The 23,245-nt window shown below is 44.0% G+C and overlaps 2 long non-coding RNA genes across 4 annotated transcripts in view; one reads left to right on the top strand and one right to left on the bottom strand.

The window, feature by feature from the left end:
- The window catches only part of LOC143443703 (uncharacterized), a 57,939-nt gene that overhangs the window by 14,753 nt on the left and 19,941 nt on the right, over positions 1-23,245 (top strand). The window contains exons 2-3 of the long non-coding RNA XR_013112891.1: positions 15,411-15,526; positions 15,809-17,992. This is a non-coding gene — a long non-coding RNA (uncharacterized LOC143443703). The remainder of the gene's footprint in view (positions 1-15,410; positions 15,527-15,808; positions 17,993-23,245) is intronic.
- Positions 1,806-22,500, bottom strand: LOC143443702 (uncharacterized). 3 transcript variants are annotated; one of them, XR_013112890.1, is made up of 5 exons: positions 22,355-22,500; positions 21,057-21,149; positions 19,744-19,884; positions 11,416-11,589; positions 1,806-3,341 (listed from the first exon to the last, which is right to left on the bottom strand). It is a non-coding gene; the product is annotated as an uncharacterized LOC143443702 (long non-coding RNA). The 3 variants fall into 3 exon arrangements; XR_013112888.1 differs by having other exon boundaries at positions 20,365-22,500; XR_013112889.1 differs by having other exon boundaries at positions 21,057-22,500.

The raw sequence follows: 23,245 nt of genomic DNA, 5'->3' as shown, positions 1-23,245 counted from the left end.
TGAGTTCCTGGGTAACACACTACACATTTGTAGGATTTTTTTTTTCAATTGATGTCTTTCAACTTTACTTTTGTCACAACTAGGAATCTAAGGCTTATAGATACTATGACTTAGGAATATCAAAAATTTTTATTTTCTATCAGTATCTCAAACCTTAATTTTTAAAATGGCTTTTGGTTCTTTCACGAGGTCAGGAGTTCCAGCTGAGTGATAGAACATCTGCTTTGCTTACGTGAGGCCCTGGGGGTAATCTGCAGCAGCAGCAACAGCAGAAGCAAGCACATGCGCACATGTTCTTTCCCATAAAGAAGTCCAGTGGACTTTCTATCAGTGATCTGGATTAAAGTCTTGGGCCCATAACCCTTACCACTTAGCATGCAGACTTTGGGTAAGTTACTAACCTTCTATGGACCTTATTAATAGAATCCTCTTCTGTGAAACAGGGTCAAACACTCTTTGTTCACAGAATAGCTTCCTGGGTTAAATTCTAAGCACACATCTCAACAAAGTATTTATTGGGGTACAAGGAGTTATTTGAAAATGTTGATTTTCTTAAATCTTATGGAGAAACAAAGGTCCCAAAGGTCCAAACATTCAGCTGAACGGGGGAAATGGACTCCTTAGTATGCCTAGATCCTCCTCCTCACTGTAGTCTCTGAATTCATCCTGTTAGCAATTTATCCAAACATCTGGACTCATCCTTCAGGCACCTTTGTACTCCAAGCTGTGAAGTGGCACAAAAGAGACTGTCACTCTGTGCCCTCAGAGGTGAGCAGATCTGCCCCTGGGAGTCAAGAGGAATATTGCAGGTGGTGATTGTGGAAACATGGCTCGGCCCCTTCCTGAACACATGTTATTATTGCACTATGTGTTGTAGCCTTTGCACCTGTATGGATAAATAGCAAGCACATAGATTATCATAAAGACTTCTGATAAATTTCCCTCATAGACAATTCTCAGATACAAGTGCACACAGAATATACATATGTATATAACATAAACATATATATAAACACATATATATATGCAAATTTTTTGACATTACATATGTTTATTGGTTTGGTTGTACATTATCTTTTTTTATTGAATATTTTATTTACATTTCAGATGTTATCCCCTTACCCCATTCCCCCCCCCAGGAACTCCCTATCCCATCCCCCCTCCTTCTGCTTCCATGAGGATGTGTCCCCACCTACCTCCCCCACTCCCACCTCCCCTCCTTCAAATTCCCCCACACCGAGAGTCCAGCCTTCACAGGACCAAGGACCTCCTCTCCCACCTATGCCCGACAAGGCCATCCTCCCCTACATATACAGCTGGAGCCATGGGTCCCTCCCTATGTGCTCCCAGGCTGGTGGTTTAGACCCTGGGAGCTCTGGTTGGTTGGTATTGTTGCTCTCCCCATGGGGCTGCAAATCCTTTCAGCTCCTTCAGTCTTCTCTCTCACTCCTCCATTGGGAACCCCATGATCAGTTCAATGGTTAGCTGTGAGCATCCCCCTCTGAATATAGGGGGGAGAGTTGGTTGTGCAGGTGGGTATGCTCACTCATGCATGTCCACATGGAGGCCAGAGATCAATGTTGGGTGTATTCTTCTAATGCTTTCCACCTTAGTTTTGAGTCAGGTTTTCTACTGGCCCGGAGCTCACCTTTCAGTTAGACTAGTTGGCCAGCAAGGCTCAGGGCTCCGTCTGCTTCAGCCCATCAGGTGTGCCAGGGTGACAACCTGCACTACTGCACTCGGCTTTCGGTGTGCTTTCCTGGGCTCCAGTTTGGGGTCCCCTTGTTTATGTAGCAAACACTGTACTCATTCCCCTCTCTAGCCCCCTAACATGTTGCTTTTGTCTATGTGAATACTGGATTTTTTCCTTCCTTCCTCCCTTTGTTTCTTTTTATTTGTCTATTTTGATTTTTTTTTTCTCATGTAGCCTAGTCTAGCCTCTTACTATGTAGCTGAGGCTGGCCTTAAAGTCCTGATGATCATGTGTGCACCATTATGCCTGGGTAAAATATTCAACTTTTAGGGTCCTGTCTAAGGATTCAGGAGGTAGCTCAACTACAGGAACTATGCCTGGCTACCAGAGCATCAACAAAGCTGCCCCCCCCCCCCGTGTATGTGTGTGCATCCATATGTCTGTGTATGGATTCAGAGCTGTGTGCTAAGGCATGCATATGTACACACATGGATGTCAAAGGACAACCCTTGGTGTTCATTCTCAGGTTCCTCCTCTAACCTCTCTCTGGCTTGGAACGTCACCTAAAACACTAGGCTAACTGATAATAGAGCCTCAGGATCCACATGTCCCTGCCTCCCCAGCACAGGATTACAGGCCCAAACTACCATGTTGACTTTTTATATAGGTGCTGGGGATAAGAATTTAGGTCTTTATGTGTTTGAGGCAAACATTTTATCAAATGAACTATGTCCCCAAACTGAGTTTTCTATCAATAAGAAACTGCACTGAAGCAATCTCTCCTGTGTTTCCATCTTCAACGCCTTCCCCCACAGCTCACACTCCCCCAGCCTTCCACTCTCCTGCATGTCTCTTGGGTTGGTCATGGAGGTCTGGAGGACAGAGTGAACTTCTCTAGAAAGCAGGAAGCTACAGGGCTACAGCTAGGACACATTTCCACAGCACTTGTCACACAGACCCACGGCAGGTTCCCGCTCCTGAACCTCACTCCAGGTTATGAATTCCACACCTGTCTGAAGAGTTGTCATTTCCACCCAGAATATTCTTGAAAATCTGTCCTTCATGAAGCTCCTTCCCAGCATTCCCTCTCTTTCCATTCCACATGGGTACAGAAGGCATTTTCTGTCCTCTTTGAACACACTGGGGAAATTCTACAGACAGATTCTGCTTGATCCATGACTGCACACACACAGCCGGAGGCAGTAAGGTTGGTTCTCAGCCAAGCCAGGCACAGCATCACCACCCACCAGGTGCTCTACTAATTTTAGAACCCAAGAAGCCATCTTTCTGCCAGGCACTTGGACAGACACATAGCCCCCGCCCCGCCCCTCCCCTCCCCTCCCCCCATGTATAGGGCGATCCATTTGAGGCCAACCCTTTGCTCTTAGAGCCTATAATATCTTTGTGACTTGTGGGGAGCTACACCCAATAACTGGTTTATTTTAAAAAGAAACATCACACACTTGGAGGGCATCAGTCCTTGGGCAGAAGGTGGAGGCAGCAGACCCAGGAGAGGTGGTAATGGTTTGAGGAAGACCGCAACGATTCCCCTCTGCACGATTCAGAAAGCATTTGCTTGCAATGCAGTGTCCAATCTCATGGTGTTACCACCATGTGGGTAGGGCTGCCTTCCATTTCATCCTGAAAGCTAATGAAGAAAATGTTGTTGAGTTCAGTAAGCAACTTGCCTGGACACTAACAGGAAGTGCAGGAGGTCAATAGATCTTTGGATTCTAAAGCCTGTTCTGGGTTTGTTGCAGCAGGCTATACCGCAATGGAAAGTTCACAGTAAAGCCACCTTAAATGACCACATAAGGAAAGACCATTGAGACAAAAAAAATCACATATGACACTGAGAGGCAGAGAAAACTGACTGTCAAACTAGTAGAGGAGCTGGAGAGATGGCTCAGTGGGTAAGGGGGCTTGTTGCCAAGGCTGATGACCTGGGTTCAATACCCTGTAACTCACATGATGGAAGAAGAAAATCAACTCCTGAAAGTTGTCCTCTGACCTCCATACAGATGTGGCATGATGCATGAGATGCATACATGCACACACATACAGAGAGAAAGACACACATATGTACACACACACAAGTACACACACACACAGATGCACACACACAAAAATATAAAAACAATTCTTTAAAACTATATGAGCATGTGGTGCTAATCTTTTTTAAGTTCTTCCTTAAAATTATTTTTGCTGTTACATGAGAACAATACATGTTTTAATTATAAAAATTATATACTGTTATGGTAGAAATAGCCAAATGGTATTCTTGCAGAATTTTTCTACATAAATAAAAGTATACTTCTATTTTTAAGTCATCAATACTGGCATAAAGGACGTGTTGTTCTCCATCTTATTTTTTCAATTAATATGTGTTGTTAAGATTTTCCTATCAGGGGCTGGAGAGATGGCTCAGCAGCTAGGAGGACTGGCCACTCTTCCAGAGGTCCTGAGTTCAATTCCTAGCAACCACATAGTCGTCCACAACCATCTGTAATGGGATCTGATGCCCTCTTCTGGTGTGTCTGAAGACAGCTACTATCTATCTATCTATCTATCTATCTATCTATCTATCTACCTACCTACCTACCTATCTATTTAAAAAAAGATTTCCCTATCAGAACCTTTAACTTAGCCACATTCCTAGTAGCAGCTGTATGAGGAATCTGTTGACTGTCAATTACCTGCTTCACCAGTCCATTTTTAGATATATTTAAGATGTTCATCCTACACATTATACATAGATAACATCTACTTAGCAATTCAATTTTGATAGATCTGCCAAATTTCTTGGCTTTACTAACCATGAGTAAAATTTTTAAATTTTTGTTGATTTGCTATAAGGGGGAAAGGGAGGGATTTTTTTTTTACAAAATATTTTTAAAAATCCAAGTGTTATGACATACATGTGAATATGTCACAGTGAGACTCGTTTTATTATATGCTAACCAAAACATATATTCAAAAGTAAATTTGAAGAGAAAAAATTCCCATATTGACTAATACAGGATGTATTGTATCAACATTCCAAAAGCTAGCAAATAATTTTGCAATTCTCTTAAATAAGCTTAACTCTTAAGTAACTATAACTGACGGTTATAGTAGTTTCCTCTATATAGTATATATAGTATTTTCCTGTTAATAGTACTATAGTTAGTAGTTTCCTTTATATAATAGTTTCCTGTTAATGTGTACTAGTAAGAAAGGCCTAGTCCTGTTTATAGCAGGACACTAGAACTAGCCTGTGACATTACTATGGTCCATAATACAAGGCAGTCACTAAAATGTCCCTCCCTGTGACTGAATGACCACAAGAAGTGTACCATGTTGCAAAGTTTAGCTAAAAATAAGGAAGGTTTTCGGGAGGGGCAGTTCTCAGGGCTAGGGTGGAGGCCTGCTTATCACATAGTGGACAATCCAGCATAGGATACAGGGCAGCATGCTCTAGACAGTCAGCAGGGGTCCTCCCTGGGGAGAGCCCCTCCAAGTCACTGCACTCAGCCTCTTCCACAAGAACACGGGCTATTCAGTGGAGCTGGGTGGGCTGCTCTGTTTGCTGCCTCCTGGCTTTGTAGTTTCCAGTTACAGGCAGCATCCAGATTTTCCCCATGTGGCCCATCTGCCCATTGGAGGTTTGAGATCATCTTGCTGATATGGAAAAGATTGTAAAGTGACTTCAACGTGTCAGTTTTAGCCAAGACCTAACTCAAATCAATCCACTATTTAGTTCCTTTAGAATATTCCTTTCAAAATATTTAAAGAAATTTCTGTATTAAAGGTTTTTTTTTTTTTCCCCCTTAAAGAACCCAAACAAAGACCAGTAGAAAAGTCCTTGAAAGGAAAACAAGGCCAGGGTGCCCTTGCTGCCTTTGTGTGTAAGTTGGCTGCTGTCGTGACAGACAAAGGCTGGCCTGGAAATTCTAACTGTAGTAACACTGGAGCAGGAAAAGAAATCATCCACACAGGAAAGCAGTTAGATCTTAGGGAGATGGTGTTCTCATTATCTTGGATACTATAGAGTACAGGGCAAACCTACAAGACATGGTGATGTGCATAAAAGAGATTCCATTTTAAAGAGGAAATAAAAAACACATACATTCTTGAGAGCTGACTGAACTCAGAATAAAAGATACACTATCTTATTCAAAGAAATATAAATCACCACAATAGGAGTAACAGCGACGTTAAAAACAGCTGCAGTGGGCTCCCACTGAAGAACATACAGTCAAGATAATCTACTAAATTGGTATGTGGATTTTATGCAAAGCAAAGTTGCCCTAAGATGATTTATAATGTGAAATTATTCACCGAAAACAAAGAACAACTAAGAGTAAAATCTCTTAAAATTGCATTGTTGAACCCTGTTAGATTTTGAAAGCATGTGACAACCATGTTTCTATAAATTGTGCATTGCTGAGAAGAAATGGGAAGAGGAAAAAAAAAATCACTATCTGAATAAAGTCGGTATTCTAGAAACACATCCAGCTGCTTTTGTGGACATATTCTGCAAAACAGAAGTCCCAACATAATTACTACAATAGTAATTTTAAAAAAGAATGTTAAAATAAAGCTGTAGGGAAACCTTGGGGAGAATTTCATGTTTGTCTATGAGACAGTGATGTGTAGTAATTTTCCGTTCCTTCAGATTTTAAGATTCAGAATCAAACCGAGACCCAAAGAATTACTGACAGAGGGAAAGGGAAAGCAGACATTGCTTCCTTGTATGTCCTTGACTGGGTTTTTGTCCCACATTCTCATTCAACATCATTAAAACAGAAACTAAATGAGCCAGATGCCGTGATTCACACGGGTAATCCCAGAACTAAAGACGAAGAAGACAGGAGGATCGTGAGTTTGAGGTCAGCTTGAGCTACACAGTGACATTTGTTCTAAATCAACCAAACAAAAGGAAAGGAGTGTGGCATTCACTTAGTTGACACAATTTACTACTAAGAAAACTTATGATTTCTTCTCAGACCGATGGACTGAGGAGGTAGTTGATACAAACCTAAATATGTAATGAGTCTGAACAGATTCAGCATTGTGATTAGACTGCTGGTGACAAATGGTATGTGAGCAGTTGATATCCAGATCATTTTTTCTCTCTCCTCCCCTCCCTTCCCTCTCATCTTCCCCAGCCCCACCCCCCTCCTCCTCAGAAAAGGGGAGGCTTCCCATGGATATCAACCCACCTTGGCTTATCAAGTTGTCGTAGGACTAGGTGCATCTTCTATTGTGGCTAAGCAAGACAGCTCAGTTAGAGAAAAGGGACCCAAAGGCAGGCAACAGAGTCAGAGACCACCCTGCTCCTGCTGTTAGGAGTCTCACATGAAGACGAGCTGCACCACGTTACATATGTGCTGAGGGGCTAGGTCTGCCCCATACATGCTCTCTGTTTGGCAGTTTAACTGTGGGTCCCTATGGGCCCAGCTTGGTTGATTTTGTGTGTTTTCTTGTGGTGTCCTTGACCTCCTTGGCTCCTTCAATCCTTCCTCCCCTCTTCAGCAGGATTCCTCAAGCTCTACCCAATGTTTGGCTGTGGGTCTCTGCATCTGTTTCCATCAGTTGCTGAGTGAAGCCTCTCAGATGACAGTTATGCTAGGCACCTATCTATAAGTATAGCAGAATATTAATAGTGATTGAGACTTTCTTTCTTTCTCATGGCATAGATTTCAAGCTGGGCTAGTTATTGGTTAGCCATTTCCTCAATTTCTGCTCCATCTTCACCCCTGCACATCTTGTTTGTTTGTTTGTTTGTTTTGTTTTGTTTTGTTTGTTTTTTGAGACAGGGTTTCTCTGTGTGGCTGTCCTGGAACTCTCTCTTATCCCAGAAATGTCCTCCACCAATACTAATCCCCCCATACTCCCTCCCTCCAACCTCCCTCCACTTGATCCCACCAGTTCTCCTGCCCCCACCCTCTCCCTCTCAGTTCCCTCCAACCCCCCTCCTCATGTCTTAGACTAGACAGTGAGATTCAAGTGACCCCCATTGGGCGCTCCTTGTTACTTAGCTTCTTTGGGTCTATGGATTGTAGCATGGTTATCCTGTACTGTGTGGCTAATGTGTGCACATACCATGTTTGTCTTTCTGGGTCTGGGTTACCTCACTCAAGATGATCTTTTCTAGTTCCATACATTTGCCTGCAAATTTCATGTTGGTTATTCTTGTTTTTAACAACTATGTAATACTCCATTGTGTAGATGTACCACATTTTCTTTATCCATCCCTCAGTTGAGGGACATCTAGGTTTTTTTCTATTATGAATAAAAGCTTCTATGAACATAGTGGAGCAACTGTCCTTGTGGTGATGGTGGAGCATCTTTTGGGTATATGCCCAGGAATGGTGTGTGTGTGTGTGTCTGTGTGTGTGTGTGCGTGTGCGTGTGTGTGTGTGTTTATAGAATACATGTAGAGGTCAGAGGACAACCTCAGGTGTCAGTCCTTATCTTCCCTTCCCACTTATGTGAGAGGCTTGTGTGTCACTGCTGTGTCTGAACATCTGGCTAACTGCCCTGTGAGAGCCCAGGGATTCTGTTTTCTCACTTCCCCTGGAAGCACAGACCCTCAAAGTTGCGCCCAGCTTTCTGAGGAGAACTCAGGTCCTGGTGCTTGCAGGGTAGGCATTTACCCAGTGAGTCATCTGGCCAGCCTTCTCACAGGCTTTTGTTGTTTTGTTTTGTTTCGTTTTTTGCTTTGTTTTCTCTTTCCACAAAGGATGTTCCTTCCCACAGCCTCTCTAGCTGTGTCTGTTTATTTTCTTTAGGCAATAGCCCAAATTTGTATTCTTTATTTAGTAAGTTGGAATGTCATGACTATCCAGGAAACTGACAGGAAGGCCAAGCTCAATGTGGCAAGGTCTGAGCTGTGGCCAAGTGGTAGTGTGTGACCTCGTAAAGTTGCTTGGCTGCCCGGCACTGAGGTCTCCCCCAAACAGGCTGGATCTGATGCTCCCTAAGCTGACATCCCTCCAGGGCTAATGTGAAGCTCTGGTGAGATACAACACAGCTGTCTTCATTAACATGGGGTCTATAGTCCCCAAGGTAGTGCTATTGGCACTTGCTAAGACTCTTGGCACTTAAACCCAGAGTGAAGTAAACTGCTCACACTGTTAGGGCTGTTTGGCTTTGTTTTATTTTTTCTGTTTAGTTTTATATAGGGACTTGTCATATATCCCCAGGAGTCTGAAACTCTGTCATCCAGATTGGCATCTTACTTGTGTCAATCCTCCCGCATCAGCCTCCTGGGTGCTAGGATTACAGTGTAATCCACCGTGCTGGGATGACTTGCTAGTTTAAACGCTCATTAGTGGGCTCTATCCATAGGAAGGAGTCCGAATATCTGTACCGTTGATTCCTCCCCACCCCCAGCACCACCCTCTCTCCTGTGGAGTGATTCGGATATAAATAATCTTGGGATAATTGTTGGAAAATTACTGGTGTGAAGATGAACTATTTGAGAACTCCAGAAATGGTCCCTGCAAAGAATAAACCAGGTCTTGTTCATTTGGGGTTGAATATTCAAACATACGGCTTTAATTAACGGATGGCCTACTAAAAGGTGGTACCTGAGGCAGATTCCCAGTGAATTTCCTGCAGAAGAAGATGCTTCTCCTAGGACTGCTTTCAGAACTGGCTGGAAATGCAAGGGGCCTTTAGCTTTCCACGCTCTACCTCCTCTATTCCTATTTTGGGCAGCTTCTGCCTTCATTCCGTCTCTGACATGAACAACCTCCTTCTGGTTGTTCCTTTTCACTTTGGGGAGACTAATGGAACTTTGTCATTTGAACAAGGCAGTGTGCTGAGCCATGTGGGCGTGTCACAGGCCAGATGGATGAGTAAGAAATAAAACTTGAAAGATGCTGGCAACCCTTGGTGCATCCAGGATGGGAAGTAATAGAAACGCTGTCCATCAACAGCCATAGAGCCCAGTAAGAGCAACTTTGTCACTCGGGACAGGTTGCTCAGGGCTAGCCCTGAGATAATTTACTAGGTTATTAGAATTGGCTTGACTTTGATGCTCACAGGATCTTCACTTCCTCATTATCCTTATGGTCCCTATCTCTTTCCCTGACAGGAGCTCAGCACACTCTCACTAGGAGAGCTAACCCTGCTCTCTCTGATTAGCTGCAGTTGGGAACTTTCCTTTTTCATGATGATGCCTAAGTGTCCTCTGGCCCATTGTTTCCCATAGTAAAGGAGACAGTCAGTTAATAGTGCTTCCTATTAATCTAATCAGCAATTGTGGCTGGGACATAGCTTGCCTAACATGTATAATGTCCTGGGTTTGATCCTCAGCACTGGAAGAAAACAGGTATGTGCTGGGTTTAATGTATGGCTCCTGTGAAGTTACTGGGGACCCCCCTGGAAGGTTGTTTTACTGAAATAATTAAATTCCAGGTAGTACCGCCTTCTCAAGCAGGTTGGAGCTGGGGATGGAGAGATAGAGTTGAGACTGGGCTAAAGGAGAAATTCTTCAGTACCAGCTCTCCTCGAATCACCTTAACATTGGGAATGATATGGAGCCAGTGCTTGGAGCTACTAGAATAACAACAACAACAACAATAATAATGTATACATTATATTTACATGCTGTATTAATACATGGGCATTAATATAATTGTTATTTAGCCCACCTGCCTCTTTCTAGTTTCTGTAACAGGTGACAGTTTATTTTACTAAGTCTTCTTAGCTAGCACACATGGAAGGTGTGCTGCCCTTACACAGCAAGGACCACCAGTGGGGTCCATCAAGGACAGGATGAGTCTAAATTCACCCACATTAGTGACTGATGACCCAGCTTCCATGTGTAAAACCAGCTGAGCCCAGGTTCATCAGTATAAGCCCTCTGTCCTGAGAGACTGGTTCAGTTAGAACTAAACCAGCCCACCAGCAATCTCTTAGCTGCACTTGATTTCACTCAAGGAATGAAATGCTAGGAGATGTCAGAAGGCCCCTGGGACAAGTGCCTCGGCATTTTTATGAGAGATTATCTAGATATTGTTCTTCCTGTCAGCCATCTTTTTTTCCCCTCTGGCGGCCATCTTACCCCACAGAATTAGTCACTCTTGGGGCATGACACCAAAGGCAGAACAAGGCTCCAGAATGAAATGGATCCAATGGATAGCCGCATACTCAGGCTGTCATTGACCATTGACACTCAGCCAGTCTCTAGGGCACGTCTTAACCTTCCTAGCACCGCAACCCTTTAATATAGTTCCTTATATGGTGACCCCTACCATAAAATTATTGTGTTGATACTTCTTTTGTTGTTGTTGTTGTTTGTTTGTTTGTTTGTTTGTTTTGAGACAGGGTTTCTCTGTGTAGCTCTGGCTGTCCTGGAACTCACTCTGTAGACCAGGCTGGCCTCGAACTCAGAAATCTGCCTGCCTCTACCTCCCAAGTGAGGTAGAGGCACTGCCCGGCAGGTGTTGCTACTTCTTAACTGTAATTTTGCTACTGTTATGAATCATAATGTAAATATCTGATATGTGGGATATCTGATATGGGACCCCCAGGAAAGGGTTGTTTGATCTCCAAAGAGGTTGTGACTCACAGGTTGAGAACCACTGCTCTAGAGATTATAAGGTCTAACTTTAATTTTTGAAAACCTATTTTTGATGATGGTTCTTAAACGCTTTAACTTCCCTTGTGGCCCACCACCCACCAGAGGTAGTGGAAAAGAAAGGGTGGGGTGGAGGCAGGGAGCTGACCTGTTTAGAAAGGTTCCTTGGAGCAACTCCCATCTGTGTTGTCTGGAAATCAGCAGCTCAGTTCATAGCTTATCAGTGGCAGCTCCTTCCACTCGAAAACACTTCACAGATACACCTGCAGTCCAGTTTGGTAGAGACTGGATAGCAATCACAAATCGGCAGTGGTGGCACTACCTAGACAAGACAGCCAGGTCTCAGCCTCAGTACAAGTCAGCAGGAAGGACCAGGAAGAATGCCAGGAAAAGTTCTAGGCTCTCAGTGAAGTGAAGATCAGCAAAGATGGAGACCCACAAGCATTGCACAGCTAGCTCTATAATAGGCAAGCCCAGCTTAACCTCAGTCACTGTCCATCAAGTTACATCTATACTCCCTCCAAACACCACGTGTCCTCCACGGGCCTTGCCTTAGCATGTCTTGCATCAGTACATGTGTCTGTTTCAGCTGACATCACTCAGCCAATCAGCCCAAGTCAGCGGAATCGAGCCACTAACACACCACCAGAAGTTTCTTGGTACATTTCTCTCTACAGAGTCCGACAAATGTAGCTCAACTATGCAATGTAAGGCGGACCAATACAAGTGTGTCCTTAGTGAAGAATCCTTCATCACGTGTCCTTTCACGTGCTTGCTTTAGCAGAACATCCTCTCTCTGTGTCTGCTTCAGTGAAACGTTCCTTCACCAGTCTGCCTTAGTCTTTCACCTGTGTCCACTTCAGGAAAACACTCCTTCACATTTGCTCCAGCAAAACAGCATCAACACAAGTGACGCTCCACTTCAGTGTCCACTTCCAGTAGGACTGGATTCAACTGCGTATAACTGAAATAAGTATCTGTGGCTTTGTCAAGTCGGAGGTGTGTTTGGTTTTCTGGTTATTTTTTTTATGCAGAGCAGGGGTAAGACTGGAGAGGTAGCTCAATTGATAGAGTACTTGCTTAATGTAGGAGACCTTATTTTAATTCTCGAGACTCTATAAACCAGGCATGATGGTACACACCTGTGTTACAATGGTTCACACCTGTGATATGATGGTACACACTTGTGATATGATGTACACACCTGTGATATGATGTACACACCTGTGATATTATGTACACACCTGTGATATAATGTACACACCTGTGATATTATGTACACACCTGTGATATGATGGTACATACCTGTGATATGATGTACACACTTGTGTTACAATGGTTCATAGCTGTGATATAATGATACATACCTGTGATATGATGTATACACCTGTGATATGATGGTACATACCTGTGATTTAATGTACACACCTATAATATGATGGCACACACCTGTGATATGATGTACACACCTGTCACAGTAGCATTAGGGAGTTTGGAGGTTTAGGCTGGAGGAGCAGAGCTTTAGGTCACCCTCAGTTGCACATGGAATCCCAGGCTAGTCTGATCTACATAAGACCCTGCCTTCATTCTAGGGCTAGCCCTTCTACTTGCAACTTGTCATCTTAAAACATCTTTGCTCCTCTAATCTAGGGTGTCTTCTCTAGCTCCAACATTTGCATCTGAGTTTCCTCAGCAAAGGGGAAACGGGCATGTCCCAGAAGATGTACACACTTCTCCTAAATATATACCAGAACTTATATGCAGCCACACCAAATTCTGACTGAGAAACGAGGCGTTTTCTTGAAAGCAACATGCCTGGCTAGCCACTGGGACTCTGCCTCTGACTGGTAGAAGAGGGAACGGGTTGTTATGGAGAAAACAGTCACAGCTGTGCTGTGTTCTTCCTGTTGCTCAAGGCAGTGTGACTTGGGTTTCCTGTCTCTTGCAACCATACACACCCTAATTGATACAACCCCACACACTCCCTCCCTGCCTTCTCCAGTCACCCGCTGAAGGATGAGAACAAGAAGCCCTTCACTGGTTGCATCTAAAGTCATCCCTGTTTCGTCCCAGGCTTGGGACAGTGCCTGGCACACGAAGGTGCTTGATAAATATTTTCTGAACCGGACAAAATTAACTAAGAGGATTCAGACAGAGAAAGCTTAATCACAGTTTGACTTTGTGTTTTGTCAGCTCTGGTCTTGGGCATGACAAAACCAGCTTCTTTACAGAAATGAGAGAATATAGCACCAGTATGTACACATCTTACAAACGTAATTGTACAAACTGTTTACCATACAAAGTGGTTAGGTGTTTCTAGAACTTACCCTAGATACACACATACATGCATACCATGTATAAGGTTTGTTTGTTTTTTTTTTTTTTAAGTTGCAACCATTTTAAGGTACAATCACATTAGTTGTGTTGACATAACCCCTGATGTTGATAAAAGAGATTTTTGGCAAATGTTTCAAATGTAGGCAAGTTTGTGGATCTCTACATAACTGTAGGGTTCAAAGTAAAGAAAACTTTGAAGGGACCTTTTTTTTCCTTAAAACTCTGAAACCTTCTAAGATCTCAAATCATTGTTTAATAACTAGCGTGTGAATAAATCAAAACATATGTGTGTTGACTTTATCCTGAAATTCTGTGATGGTAAAACCAAACTAGAAAAGGCCCCTTGCGTTCTTTTGCTATCTATCTAATGGCTGAATCAGAAGCAGCCCAGTGTTCTTCTGCACTTAAATGATGTTGAACTCAGAAAACTAACCAAATGATGTAGAACCCTAGGCCACTTTTCAAGGTCTATATTATCTAATGACACTCAAAATTTAGGATTTATGATCCTTTTTGCTTGCTTTTGTTTTTGTTGTTTATTTGCTTGCTTTTGTTTCGTGTTGACTCAGAAACCTCAGGGGAAAAAAATAGAACTGAAAATGGAACCCTTGCCTTTGTCCGTCCTGTGTCTGTCAAGGTGTGAGACAGAGAGGAAGGTCACCTCTGTGAAGATGCTCTCTGATAACAAAGGGACCTCATGGAGGCAGAACAGTCTGTTAGCTTTCCACACAGGGCAGACAGAAAGCTTTTTAAGAAGGCCCGCAGGTGAAGAGAAGTTGCTAGAATATAAATGAAGGTCAACTGTCCCAGCCTTGTACTCAGCAGGTGAGGGAACTATCTCTCAGAGAACTAACAGGCCTTCACAAGAAACACCCCCAGGGCAATAACTGCAAGGCGAACCTCTTGTTTCATACTACATCACACTCTGTCAGGGAAGAGCAGATAAAATAGGGAGATCTATTTGTGTAACACAAATCTGTAGCTGCCTCCCTGTATACTGTCCCACTTGATGCTCACTCTGACAGAACAGATTTTACACCCACAGGAGGAAAACAAGTGAAGAGACTTTTGTCCAAGGTGGCAAAACTGCTCAGGGGAGTGTGTGCTCCATTCTCAACCAGACGCAGACAAGCCACAGGCAAAAATCATCTTGCTGCTCCTTTCACAGAAGAAAGAAATCTGGTGGGGTCCCTGTATTTATTGACTCTGTGTTGTTTGGGGGTTGGGGCAAGAGCTCCTTTTCAAAATATCTGAAAGGTTTCCAGAGCTTTGTTCATGGGGAGATTGCTGACCTCTGCCTTGGGCTTTGACCTGACAGGAAGCAGAGGTGAGTCTGCTCTCTATCCTTGGTCTTTCCTCTCACGGTCCACTCACCTCCACAGGACCTGCTCTACCTACAGATGGTGGGCATAGTATGCGCTCTGTGGAAAGTCCCTTTGGCTTCAACACTCCCAAATCACACAACGTTCTTTCTTTCCAACTCTACAGGTAGCAACATCACACTGGGATTCTGAAATCACCCATGTAAGAAACATGTGCCCCAGAAAACCTACAAAACAGAATAGACTGAAAAAAATCAGGATTCTGTTTCAGATTCTGTTTCAGAGTGCCATTGTTTCAAGGACAAGTACACTGGATTGACCTGGAGCTTACTATTAATCTGAGGCTGGCTTTGAACTCCTAACCCTGCTGCTTCCTTCAAAGTACCAAGATTGTATCTTTGGAGAAGTACAGTGGTACAGGATCTCAAAATATCTTTGACCTAGGAATCTTCCTGCCTTGACCACCTAAATCCTGGTGTTACAGGTGTGCACTCATATACCCAGCTCAAGAAGCCATTTTTATATGCATTGACCAGCATGCCATGGGCCAGAACTGCAGACAAAGCAACAAGAGCCTATCAAGATGACTACTTGGTCCTTGTAAGTTCTCATTATAATACCACCCCTGCATCAAAGAATAGCAAGAGAAGATTAAAAGACCAGATAAGTTTTAACTGGTATAAAACAAGAGTACATCTCACCCTTCCTCCTCACAGTAGTTTATACTAGATAATGTTTTATCTATTTGTGTGTATGAGTGTGTCTATGTTCCTGTCTACATTGCATGTGTGGGGGGATGCAGACATGCACGTGGAGGTCAATGGGAGTCTTCCCCAATCTCTTTCAACCTCACTTCACTGGTTTTTTTTTTTTTTTTTTAAGGGAGGAAGGGTTTATTTTAGCTCATGGTTCCTGGTTACAGTCCATGACATCAGGGAAGGTCAAGAGGCTTGAGAGAACTGTCAACCTTATTTTTAGAAACAAGATCCCTCACTGAATCCTGGGCTTGATGGCCAGCAAGCTCCAGGGACTCATCTCTGCATTCCCCAGTGCCAGGATACAGGTAAATGCTGTCATACGTGGCTCTCTGTGTGGATGCTGGAAATCCAAGCTCAAGTCCTCATGCTTTTGAGGCACTTTACTGACCAAGCCATCTTCCTTGGGCCCAAGATGGCTAATCTTTTGGACTGAAAACCTCCTGGAGGATAATGTTTCCCTGGATGTGCCTGGGTGTGGGTCCAAGTTCTGTCCCACTGCTGGGGTGTGTCAGGCCTCTGAGGAGGCAAAATGTGGGGAGCTTGACTGTGTTTATCCCATGCCTCCACTGTTGGGTTTAGGGAAACATGAGACACTGCCCTGGGGGTAGGAAAGCCAAGTCCCAGATGTGTGGATGGTAAAGCTGGGGTTCTCTGACCCAGCGGTGACTGGGTGCCACATAGAGGAGTCTGGACTGAAGGATTGGGATCCACAGGCCCTCCACAAGGCCAGGACTGTTGGGGACCCACGAGCTGAGAACAGAGTCTAGCCCAGGGCTGAAAGAAATGGGAGCTCTGGCTTAGCTCATCAATGATTGTCCCTAGCTTGGTGAAGGTTGTCTGGGAGCACAGAGAGGTGGCTATGGGAGACTTAGCCTTCGGCTCTATAGGCAAAGACCTTCTTCATGCTCCCCACAACAGTTTCAGTGGAAGAGAAAGTCCATGTTTATCCACACCCACTATTGACTGTTCATGGTGGAAAATGAATGCACACCCACTTCTCAGGGTGGACCATAGATTAAATACCTTGTGCAAGGAGGAATATTTGGGAAGGGAAGCTTATTGGCTAAACCCTCAGGGCCTCTAGGTACCTCATTAGCACGGAGAACTCCGTTCTGGGCTACGTGACCAATGTGAGGAATATGGCATGTGTTCCTGGCCAGGAATCTAGTAGGGAGCAGGGAGACACATACCGTCTCAGGTATGTACCTGAGTTCCGGGCTCTCAGACCTGCTCTACCTTACCAAATTCCCTGGCATAGTCCATTGTCTCACACCTGGGGAGCATTTTCAGACAAGACTAGATTAAAAAGACCTCGGCCTAATGAATGGTTTAATGCGTTGATGAGTTCAAATCTGAACAGAGGATGGGGAGGTGGTTGAACTGTGGAATGTTGGGATAATTACATCACCTCAGGGCAGGAATGCTTTTGAGGGCATATCCTGCCTGGGTCCCTTCCCACTTCCTGGTTGTCATAAGAAGCAGCCTTTGCAGTAGACTCCTGCCCCCATGGTGTTCTGCCTAAACTTAGGCCCCAAGCAATGGATGCAGCCCACCATGGGTGGACATCTCTAAAACCAAAACCAAAATAAACTTTTCTTTATTTAAACTTTCTCAGGTATTTGTCACTGTGATAAAACAAAACAAAACAAAAACCTAAAGTCATCTCCCTCCCTTGAATACAGCTCTGACTGGTTGGCACCACTTTTTAAGCAATGTAGACATGCATTTCTGCCATATTCAATAGTGGCGTTATCTTGATACTTTATTTTTAAAGTTATTTTATGTGTATGGGTGTCTTGCCTGCATGTATGTTTTTGTACCATGTGCGTGCTTGGTGCCCACAGAAGCCAGCAGAGGGCGTCAGATCCCCTGGAACTGAAGTTAGAGATGGTCGTAAGCTACTGTTTGGGTTCTGGGAATCCAACCTGGGTACCCCAGTAGCCACTCACATACGGTCTAATTGTTCTGGTCATCCTGGCAGCTAAAAAACCTTTCTTGACTGGTGGGTTTGGGGGTGAAAACTGAGCTTCCCCCCTACTCCTTTGGAAGCAGCAGCGAGTCATTTGGAGGTCACATGATCTGTTTCTCCTTTAGTTCTTTATAGAAGCCTGTGCTGCCCAGATGTTACCCTTGACAGCATGGGAAAGACTAATTCTGGGGCTAAGACCTGGGAAACTCGTTTGCCTGCAGCCACGAGCCACACATGGAGTTTTGCTTCCTTCTGCCTCAGCACTTTGTTTTATGTCGCCCGTTGATTCAGGAACTGCCAGGGAGAGAGGAATTCTGGGCCTCTTAACCCCATGATGAGGTAAGGGAGGTGTGACTCAGAACTCAAGCTTCCAAGGACGTTACTGAAATGTTTCTATGGATTAGTGGGAAAGCCATCAATCTCTACCCCAGACACACTCACATTAAAAGTGTTAATGTCCCACTCTGTGGAAATTTCACGTGTCAGTGAAGCTCCAGCTTGGGCTGGCCCAGCTCCAAAAGTACTTCCTAAGAAAAAAAGAATCCTGGCTCTTCTTCAGATTCCACCCCCACACCCGCAGCCCTGCTCCGGGCTTGGGGGGTGGGGGCTTTGATCTAGACAGGGATCCTCTTCCAGGCCCTTTCAAGTCTCATAACTGAACATTACACCTCCCACATGCTCACCTGGGTTTCAAAGCAAATGCTTCTGCCTGCAAACATCTAATTTGAGAGTTCAGACCCTCACCAGAGTGGGGGGGGGGGAACCTATGAACTGTTTTTTCTCTCTGCATCTCTGAAAAGTCCAGTTGAGACTATCTTCATTAGGGAAGATACATTAATATTTACTATAGAAATGTTTATGGGAAGTTGCTTAAGAGACAAGTGAATGTTCCTGATACATATGTATGAAACCATCATTGAGGGGACTCCGTAATCATCTTCTAGAACCTTCTGTCCGATGGCCTCCATAAGAGGGGCCTTGGATCTTAAACTGGGAAGTTTTGTCTTCTGTGGGGAAGTGACTTACTCCTTCCTGTAGACTGAGCAAATTCAACTTTCTTTGTCTTTGCTGTCAAACCAGATCTGTCAAGCCCAATTACCTCTGTCTCAGCTAGATTCCCACTGCTGTGATAAAAGGCCATGACCAAAGCAACTTGTGGAAGGAAGGGCTTGTTTCCTCTTACACTTCCACATCACAGTCCAGCATCAAAGGAAGTCAGGCTGGGAAGCAGGCAGGAACTTGGAGGCAGGAATTGAAGCAGAAGCCATGGAGGATCACACTGGCTTGTTCCTTCTTATTAAGCCTTTCTTGTACCACCAAGGATCACTTGCTCAGGAGTGACACCATGCATTACGGATTGATACATCAATCACTAAACATTAAAACACCTACAGGTGGACCCACAGACCAAGCTAGAGGGCATTTTTCTCATTTAGAATTCCCTCTTCCCAAATGACTAGTTTGTATCAACTTGACTAAACTGACTAGGACATATACTAATTCTTATTGGTTTAGACTTTTGTCTTTCCTGCTCTTCTTTCTTCTGCTTTTATTGATTTTGATATATGTATATCCTTTAAGATGAGTTTGGAAGTCTTATGAAATGATTCTATAGTTCCTTGAAGTCAGAGAGGGGATCACAGGACAAAAGAAGGATGCTCCTGAGGAAGGTAATGGAATTTATGTCTCTTGACCTGGGTGCAAGAATTTGTAGCAATTCAGGCTGGAGAGATGGCCCAGTGGTTAAGAGCACTGACTGCTCTTCCAGAGGTCCTGAGTTCAATTCCCAGCAACAACATAGTGGCTCACAACCATCTGTAATGGGATTCAATGCCCTCTTCTGGTGTGTCTGAAGACAGCAACAGTATACTCATGAACATAAAATGAGTAAATAAATCTTTTAAAAAAAAAAAAAGAATTTGTAGCAATTCACTGAAGAGAAGAGTTAAAATGTTGCATTTTACTGTAGCTAATAAAACCTTCTTAACTTTGACTTATTCATCTAATATGAAGTTGCTATACGCTACTAGGCATCTTTAGTGGCTCTGGGTAGGAGAATATACAGGCACTCATGTAGGTTGTTCACTTACCTAGCCAAGGAGCAAAAAGGACCTGAAATCTTGCTATATCTATTCCTCGCAGTGCTTAGCAGAGAGCTGGTTCTTCTCAGAGGAAAAAAGCAGCTTTTCCATTTCGGAGCTGGCATTGTGTAGGTTCCTGAAAGCCTGATTCTGTAACAGATTGAAAAAAAAGACATGGATAATTCCCTGGCATTGTAGAGCTTTGGGGCTGGGAGTGTAATTACAGACCAGTAAGGACAGAACATGGTTCTGTGGTAATAATAAGCACTGTAAAGAAATAAATATGATGTCATCGGAAGTATCTGGCTTGGGGTGAGGGTATGTAGTCTAGGCAAGAAGATGTCCAGGACAGCTTATCTGGGAACAGCATTTCAGCTAAAGCCCCAGTGGCAAGAAGAAACCAAATTCACAAGTGTGGGGGGAGTGGATTCCAGTGGCAGGGACAGCCAAAGTGAATTCCCAAAGTCCTATGGACCATGGGAGATCAGGAAGTCGGCTGCTGCAGCATGGAAGAGGCAGGGCCGAGGCTGGCAGAGGCTCGCTGAGGGGTCACGTACACAACCTGCGTCTGCAGGGTTAGATAAAAACTGTGAGACATGGCTCTGAATAACACTGAGGACACTACAGTACCTTTTGCTCCTTAAAAATTTTAGGATTGCAAGAGACCTAGGAGATAAGAAAGAAGGAATAAAAAAGGCCCAGAGACCCAGGGAGTTTAGGTACAGATGTGTTAGAACTCAGTTTGGCTTAAATTCAAGTTAAACCAATATTTACAGATTGTTACATGTGTCGGGTTCTGCTGCCTCCCTGTCCCTCCAGAGCCGTTTAGGCATTGCTAGGTCCAAAACTCAGAACAACTAGACTGGTGAGACTTCTGGCTGGAGACAGGAGCTCCTGGAAGAGCTGGGGGAGCAGGAGTTTAAGGCTAGACTCGGCTACATAGGAAGCTCAAAGCCAATGGGCTTTATGAGACCGTGTTCAAAACAACAGAAACAAAGCAAAGCAATCAGCATTGAGGCCAGTCCTTGACGCAGAGACGTAGGAATGAGAGGACCCACGTGAATGCCGCAGAGAAGAGAGGATTCAAGAGAATCCTGGTGCTGCATCTGTCGGTGCTAACAGGATGATAACAATACCAGGAAGCCCAGAGTCCTCTTTGAAATCCAAGAAAAGCAAGACTTGGATGGAAGCTATGCCAGGAAGCAGCTCCCCCCACCTCAAGCCACACCAGTGTCCACGCGACTCTTCCTACATGTGGGCTTCCCCTGTCCAGATGCACTCACTCACTGCTCATTCCACAACCGGGAATACAGAGGAGTTACCTAGCCATCATTCCGGCATCCTGTTAGATCAGTGGTTCTTGACCTGTGGATCGAGACCCCTCCAGGGTCAAATGACCCTTTCCTAGGGGTGGCCTAAGACCATTGGAAAACAAAGATATTTACATAACAATTCATAACAGTAGTAAATCATGGTTATGAAGTAGAAATGAAAATCGTTTTATAGCTTTGGGGTGTCACCACCCCCATGAGAAACTGTATTAAAGAGTCGCAGTGTTAGGAAGGTTGAGAACCCCTGGGTGAGAGGATCTGCTGACTTGCAAAAACAAAGTTCTTAATCTCCCTGTCCTGTTAAAGAATCCAGAAACACACAGTTGAGCGGCAGTCCACAGAAACACACCACTAACCAGCTGCTTCCTACTGTGTATCAGAGTCCAAGAGAAGCAGGAAATAGGTTGCCGCCTTTTACGCTAACCTAGGCACCGTACTCAAGCAGATGACAAGGTAACACTGAGAGTAAGGCTGCCATTTCAGGAGACATTTTCCTTGGAATGGGAGGGTTGTTGGTTTTAGTTTTCATTTTCTTTTTAAAAATGTGATCGCTTCTTTCTTTCCCAAGCTGGCAGATATTTCCTTAACTGACTTTGTATTTGTACCCTGAGCAACGGAGCTCATGAAATCGCCTGCACCCCTGACCTCAGAGAGGAATCTAGGTGGTAAAGCTGTTGCCAATCTTTCCCTCGCAAGGGATGGATCCACTTATACCCAAAGGTCAGCAGATTCTTTGTAGCTTGTGACCTCAGACTTTTGCTCAGTCTCTCCCTACATGGGCTCTCTCTACGGCTCCGTGTGAAGAAGATGGCACTGTAGAAATTACCTTCTTCAAAATTAGGGATTTTTTTTTTTTTTTTTTTTTTTTTGTAAACAACAGGGTGTCCCAGAAAACAGCCTAAGCATGTAGCTGGGCCCCTAGTTCAGGAGGACCAGAATCCTGACAGAGTATGGCAGAAGTCTTGGTCAGTTGTGAGTCCCTGTTTCTTCTTACTCAGCTGCAGTAGTTTCTCTCACTACAGACGAGCTCTCTCTAATCCCCAAACCCAGTAATGGCCACAGCCCATATCTCCCATATCTCCCATCCTTATACTTCTTCACTTCAAAGGAGTATCTTCTGAGAATCAGTCCAGTGATAAGCCTCCAGCAAGGCCTTCTGATTCTCCACTGGGTATCAGTGTCTTTCTGCACAGGGCAGAGCCTGCTACATGGATTGACCCATACATGGTAAGACATTAAACACATTGACGATACCCACTAACTGTCAGTTTGCTCTCTACCCTACTCACGTGACAGCTACAAAAACATCTTCAGCCTTTGCCAAATGGTCCATCTCAGCTTGTTTTATTTGCTGTCTGATTCCCAGCAAATTCTAACATTGGACTTATATCCCTAAACTCAGACAGGCGTTTCCCTCAGGATGAATCCTAAAGGGTAGGGGCATATGAAACCTTAGATAATGTTTTTATTTCTTTGATTCAGGGTTACCTATGTTTGTTTCTTAAAAGCAAACTGTGTTTAGAGAGTGAGCCATGTCTTACTTCTGTCTCCCAGCTGCCTTGTTTTGCTTACACAATGACATTGTGATGCAATCGAAGATGTGGGAAATGTTTACTTCTTTTTAATCAGATAGCAGAATTGGTAGTCAACTCGCAAATATTTACTTCTGAGCTGGCATTCTCCTTTGGACTCAAATATACAAACACCCATGTGCCCCAAATGTCCCTCTGTCAGGCAACCCTAAAACACTGTGCTGTGGTGGACTGAGCAGAGGACCCTGCCAAATGACTAAGGCATATTTTTCTTTCATAAAAATCTGCTTTGTCTCTGTCAAATTCTGCCCGCTCCTTTCCTCAAGGCTGGTTGTATAAATATGGTTACATTTCTCACAGATGCACACTGAAAAGCACTTAAAGCAGGCAGAAAGGACAAACATAGTGATTTTAGTGCAAAACAAAACAAACAAAAACAAAAAAATTGTTGGTTTTTAGGTAGTCTTACACTCTAGTAAAGGATGGCTTCAAACTCATGGAAATCCTCCTGTCTCAGTCTCCTGATGCTGGGATTACAGATGTGAGCCACCATACCCTATTTAAGAAAACTTTTAAAATTGTTATTGTGACTCAGAAAATATCCAGCACCATAACCCCAGTTCCATGGAGACTGCTGGTGTACTTTGT

Source organism: Arvicanthis niloticus, chromosome 10 (assembly GCF_011762505.2).
Source record: "Arvicanthis niloticus isolate mArvNil1 chromosome 10, mArvNil1.pat.X, whole genome shotgun sequence".
Lineage (NCBI taxonomy): Eukaryota > Metazoa > Chordata > Mammalia > Rodentia > Muridae > Arvicanthis > Arvicanthis niloticus.
This window is presented reverse-complemented; position numbering and strand designations above follow the sequence as displayed.